This window comes from Pantherophis guttatus, chromosome 15 (assembly GCF_059756535.1).
Source record: "Pantherophis guttatus breed Tessera chromosome 15, ASM5975653v1, whole genome shotgun sequence".
Lineage (NCBI taxonomy): Eukaryota > Metazoa > Chordata > Lepidosauria > Squamata > Colubridae > Pantherophis > Pantherophis guttatus.
The window spans coordinates 10897761-10904062 of NC_142077.1; the positions used below are offsets into that span (position 1 = coordinate 10897761).

The 6302-nt window shown below is 41.5% G+C and overlaps 1 protein-coding gene across 2 annotated transcripts in view; it reads right to left on the reverse strand.

Moving 5' to 3' along the window:
* Positions 1 to 4299, reverse strand: part of CAPZB (capping actin protein of muscle Z-line subunit beta) — a 65091-nt gene extending 60792 nt beyond the window's left edge. For both annotated transcript variants that reach the window (XM_087879121.1, XM_087879120.1), the window contains exon 1: positions 4213 to 4299. The gene's annotated coding sequence lies outside the window, so the exon portion shown is untranslated. The remainder of the gene's footprint in view (positions 1 to 4212) is intronic.
* Between the last annotated feature and the right edge of the window lie 2003 nt (positions 4300 to 6302).

A 6302-nucleotide genomic window follows, 5' to 3' on the forward strand; every position in this document is an offset into this window, starting at 1 on the left:
CCGCTGCCAGCTCCGCAGGCTGCTGGTGGACCACAACAAAATGGGGTGATATTCACTGAACAAATGTTTCACTTAGCAACAAGTGTTGGGCTTAATTGTAGTCGTAAGTCGAAGGCTACCTGTTTCTCCTTTGCTAAGAAATGCCACCTAATTTCTGAATTGTTGCAGTTCTTCAAGTTTCACCTCTTTTGCAGGTTGCTAATGGACATTATGAAGGAAATAGGATTCCTTCATACTCATTTCCTTACATTTCACAGCAATCATGTTAGAGGTACACCGGAGATGTTAATACCCAGCCAGAAAAACTCAGGGTGTTTGGGGGCTAACGGACTCCAGTAAGGAGGTTGGGCACCTCGTAAAAAGCCTCTTCTCAAAACTGCAATAACCTGTGTCCAGAATGTTCTTCACAGATCTGACAATCTCAAAAAGAATGATGTTGAAATCAAAATTGCCAAAAATATTCTTCGCGTATTTCAACGTAATGCATTTTATTTTTGAGTTGAAACCTAGTTTGGGCTCCTCAACTGGAAATTGTATTTGAACGATATCCTGCCTTTTAGGATAAATAACTGTCATCATAAATAACTGTTCTGCAACCCAACGAGACAGACACAGACTTCAGAGGATAATCAGAACTGCAGAAAAAAACAATGGCTACCAACCTGCCTTCCACGGAGGACCTGTATACTGCACGAGTCAAAAAGAGGGCTGGGAAAATATTGACAGACTCCTCGCATCCTGGACATAAACTGTTTCAACTCCTACCCTCAAAACGACACTATAGAGCACTGCACACCAGAACAACTAGACACAAGGACAGTTTTTCCCCAAACGCCATCCCTCCGCTAAACAACTAATTCCCTCAACGCTGTCAAACTATTTACTAAATCTGCACTACTATTAATCTTCTCATCGTTCCCATCACCCAACTCCTCCCACTTATGACTGTATGACTATAACCTTGTTGCTGGTATCCTTACTATTTATATTGACTGTTTCCTAATATGATTTGATTGCTTATCTGTTCCCTATGATTATCATTAAGTGTTGTACCTTATGATGTATCTTTTCTTTTATGTACACTGAGAGCGTATGCACCAAAGACAAATTCCTTGTGTGTCCAGTCACACTTGGCCAATAAAGAATTCTATAAGCTTCACCAAGTGTCTTTCAAGTGACATAAAACATCATGAATAAAAAAAAAAAATACACTGTGTATTATCAGATGCCACAAATCTCCAGGACCTTTCCTTGTAAGGCAATTAGGAATAGGGGGGAATGGAAGGAAGTTTATGGGTTCATTCATTCCTTGCATTCTCCCAAGGGGTGCTTTAGAGCGTGACGTGTGAACCCAACCAAATGATGCTTATCCAGCAATTCTTGGCGAAAGAAAACACGGATTGTTGCCATGTGCAGAAGAGGCTCCCTACATAAGCCATCTGAACGTGTTTGCAAGCATATGCTTCGAATCCTCCTTAGGCAAAGCTTTTGAGTCCGCCCTCCGCTCAAACCCAGCAAATGTAATCATTTCAAACAGAGCCTTCCTATAAACAGTTGCGGACAAGCAGCTGGTCCTCATTTCAAACTACTTCCCTCAGGCGGAGAGTACAAACATTTTTTGGCCGGTGAGCTTAATGCAAATATTTGGGGTAAAGGAGAAGAAAAAAGGCACAACCGAAAAGCAGCTGTTTGATCCTTTTTTTACATAGTCAATCAACCCAGCCATCACTTGTCTCTCCACGGGTAACAGGACTTGCCTTGAACTACAGATTTGTGGGGGATAATGAGTTAAGAAAGGAGTACTAAAGGGATGAGTTGTTGTTTTTTTTTAAATGCACATGTTTCTGAATTAAAATTGCATTTGACCATGACTAAACCGAGCTGCGTTGATGTTCAAATTATGCTCCTAAGAATTTGGCAGGTTAACGTTCCCGCCTTGCTTTTCAATGAATTGTTTTAAGCATCGTGGGACATCCTCACCTGTTAGATGAGCTTAAAAAAACCCCCAAAGAATTAAAAAAAAAAAAACAGAGCTTAAAAGAAACTTTCAACTTTGTGCACTGAACGCGGCCAAAAATATGTATAGACAGAAAAAGAGCAAGCACGATTTACTTTGTGAGCATCTTAAAAGAAAACAAAACAAAAAGGTTAGTTTGACAGCTGAACGCCTTCATAAAGCCGCATCCATATGTTTTTAATCAGGGGCATTTGGGATCACATTGTCAGTGACAATGTGCCTTTTCCCTAAGGTTTAGCTAAGTAAAAAATTGATTTTTTGTTTAGGATTGCTTCCTTTCCTTTAAGAACAGCGAAAAGCATTTAACAGAGGGACAGGGAAGTTTCTTTTTAGGATTTTCAAAGCCTGACAGATGTGCATCAAGTCTTTCTTGATTTACCCCCCAAAAAATCTCTCAACGGTTCAACCAGTGAAGCAAACGAAAGAAAAAATAGAATGGAACAAGGTTTCTAAGACATTTCCCAGGGATATCGTGGTTCAGTTCCAAAGTGGGGAAGAAAGACACTGGAAACATGGAGACTGCTTGGAAAGATGGTTTTTAACGGAGGACAGGATCACATGGTTTGAGGTCCTGGGAGGAAAAAAGGGAAGAGATATGCTGAGAGTGCCCCAGTTTTATGCCCTCTCTGGGCTTTTAAATTTGAGCTTGTATTCTGATTGGTTGTCAGACTCCCTTGGGGCCATGCAGGTGCAACTCTGTAGGCTGTCCTGAGTCCCAAGCTTGGTTGACTCTTGCTGGGTGATGATGTAAGGAAAGGGCTTTGGGATTCCTATTACGGTTCTGCCTGAAAGAGGTAGATCTTTGTTATGTAGAATAGACTGGTATCCTTACGATTTATATTGATATTGTTTCCTGATTGCTTATTTGTACTCTATGACAATCATTAAGTGTTGTACCTTATGATTCTCGATGAACGTATCTTTTATTTTTTGTATACTGAGAGCATATGCACCAAGACAAATTCCTTGTGTGTCCAATCACACTTGGCCAATAAAAATTCTATTCTATTCTATTCTAGACTGGCCCATTGTCAAAGGGGGGGGGTGAGTTTCTGCCTCCCTTTTAGGGTAAATATTCTGCCCTTTTAATATTTTCTAAAATATCTCCTTTTCCTAGGAGAGGGGTGGGTGCTAATTTCCTACAGAGGCATTTGAGTTTTATGTTCCTTCGTGATAAGTTTGTATAAATGAAATCAAAGGAGGAAGAAGGGGGGAGGGAAAGCAATGACAGAAAAGATACTTGAGGTTTTGGCCAAAGTAGCTAACTTTATTCTATCAGCTTTAAATTGCAATGCTGTGAATAACACGGTGCATTTCTTATTTAAAAGGGTACATTTCAATTGGTGAAAAAGCTCCATGCGGTTGGACTGAAATAGGGGAGCCCCAGGCTGAATACGTAGCTGCAAATCCAACAGATTTTGCTCTATCCGGCAGCTTAGGGTTCACAGGGAAGGAAGAAAGGCAAGATTATTATCTGACTATGAAAATTCCCTTTTGCTCTGTAGGAAGTTAGCACCCACCCCTCTCCTAGGAAAAGGAAATATTTTAGGAAATATTAAAAGGGCAGAATATTTCCCCTAAAAGGGAGGCAGAAATTCAGGCCATTAAGGTTTGGGCCAACAAAGATTTACCTCCTTCAGGCAGAGCCATAGCAGGAATTGCCCAAAGCCCTTTCGTTACATCATCACCCAGCAAGAGTCAACCAAGCGTGGGACACAGACAACTTACAAAGTTACCCCTGCATGGCCCCATGGGAGTCTGACAACCAATCAGAATACAAGCTCAAATTCAAAAGCCCAGAGAGGGTATAAAACTCAGGCACTCTCAGCATCTCTCGCCTTTTTTTCTTCACCCAAAATCTTCAAGGCATGTCATCCTGTCCACCATTAAAACCATCTTTCCAAGCAGTCTCCATGTTTCTAGTGTCTTTCTTCCCCACTTTGGAACTGAACCCAGATGGGCATTTCTTCCAACAGCTCTTTCTGGCTAGTCCGTGTTGAATTTCTCTCAACCTTCTTTAAATCCGTTTTAAGCCAGCCAGAATCTTTTATGTAATTCAGTCTCACGTTATGAAAAGTGCTTGTAAAACCTGTGTAATGCAGGGCATCCCATAATATCTACAATTACACTGGACGAGTTTTAAACTGCTGGCATATCCATATCAACACACACACAGATGCACAAAACCTTCTAACCTTTGTATGGCTTTTCTTCCTCCATTAACTTAATCCCAAGGGGTGGGTAGGAAATGCAATCAGGGTTTCTTAATGGGAAATATTTCCAACTCCTGGATGAAAAAGACAGAGAGAAAAATTCCTTTTTATGAAAGCAAAAAAAGGGGAGGGATTGAGCACGCGGGAGAGAAAATGCAGACCTTGGAAACCCTCTGATGGAAAATTTTCTCTGAAATAAAAGTTGATATGCTGGGGAATTTTACCTCCCCCCCCCCAACTATTAAAGTCAAGGTAAATTCAGGATAATATCCTGTTTCCCTGAAAATAAGACATCCCCTGATAATAAGTATACAAAAGTATGAAGGCTATTGCTTAACGCATTGTAAGCCGCCCTGAGTCTCCGGAGAAGGGCGGCATATAAATCAAATTAAAAAAAATAAAAAATAAGCCCAATCGGGCTTTTGAGCGCATGCGCTAAAATAAGCCTTCCCCCCAAAAATAAGTCCTCCCCGAAAATATTTAAACTCAGAGCAGGAAATCAGGTAAGACGGCAAGAGGAGCCCCATCTTACTCTACGTGCCCCAAAATAATAAGACCTCCCCGAAAATAAGGCTAAGCGCTTATTTTGGGGTTCAAAAAAATATAAGACAGGGTCTTATTTTGGGGGAAACACGGTATCCATTTCTCATTGTTAAACTGACATGATCAGGCTTCCACATTATTCTTTCAAATAATCAGAAAGAAAAAATTCAATTCTGGCTGGGGTTTTTTTTTTTCGTTTCACGGCGAGCAACCTGATCTGTAGAAATCTGTGCGTATTCTCTTTCCTAGCAAGGAGAATTTTTCCATGTTTATAAGTGTAAATTCTCCCGATGAGCCTGGCGATAACACACAAGGAAGGGGTGAGGGGGGGGAGATTTAACAGTTTTATTAACATTACTTGCTCTCAAACATCAGTGTGTGGTCTTACCCACATTGGTGCTTTTTTTTTTTTTTAAAGTAAATTAACCTTCAAACATGCTTTCTCCTAAAAGCTGAAAGCTGGCAGTAATTAGATCCGAGAGTGGTGAAACATCTTTTCCAAGTTATTGGACAATGTGGGCACTTTGTACTTACTCAAGTTACTTTCATTCCCGTCCTCGAACTATGCTTCAATGTTTTTTTTTTCCTTGCTGAGAAAGAATTCATTCACATCATCTTCCTGGGATGCAGAATCTAAATTTGGGGTTTTTTCCCCCCTATCACTATCCTTATTTGTTCTAAAATCACAATTTTCAAACTCAGCCAATGATAGTTTGCCAGAAACCCCATGGTTTCATTTCACTGAAGATGGGGAAGATGCAGGGGTGAAATCCAGCAGGTTCTGACAGGTTCGGGAGAACCGGTAGCGGAAATTTTGAGTAGTTCGGAGAACCGGCAAATACCACATCTGGCTGGCCCCAGAGTGGGGTGGGAATGGAGATTTTGCAAATATCCTTTCCCCTAGAGTGGGGAGGGAATGGGGATTTTGCAGTATCCTCCCCCCTGGAGTGGGAAGGGAAGGGAGATTTTGCAGTATCCTTCCCCTGGAGTGGGGAGGGAATGGGGATTTTGCAGTATCCTTCCCCTGGACTGGGGAGGGAAGGGAGATTTTGCAGTATCCTTTCCCTGGAGTGGGGAGGGAATGGGGATTTTGCAGTATCCTTCCCCTGGAATGCAGTGGGAATGGAAATTTTGCAGTATCTTTCCCCTGCCACACCCACCAAGCCACGCCACGCCCACCATGCCATGCCCACAAAACCGGTAGTAAAAAAAAATTGGATTTCACCACTGGGAAGATGGGTATTCAACACGCAGAGCGTGTGTCCCAACCTCAGCCACATTAAGCTGGGTGGACTTCAACTCCCAGAATTCCCCCAGCCAGGGCCTATAGATTTCAACTCCCAGAATTAATACCGGCTAAGGGAATTCTGGGAGTTGAAGTCCACCCAGTTAAAACACTGACCCAAAAGGCAGGAAACCAATCTGGGCGGAACTTATTCCCATATCTTTCTCACATATCATAATGTCGCCACTAAAATCAGGAAAATATAGAATATGAATATAAATAATATAAATGATATAATATAAAT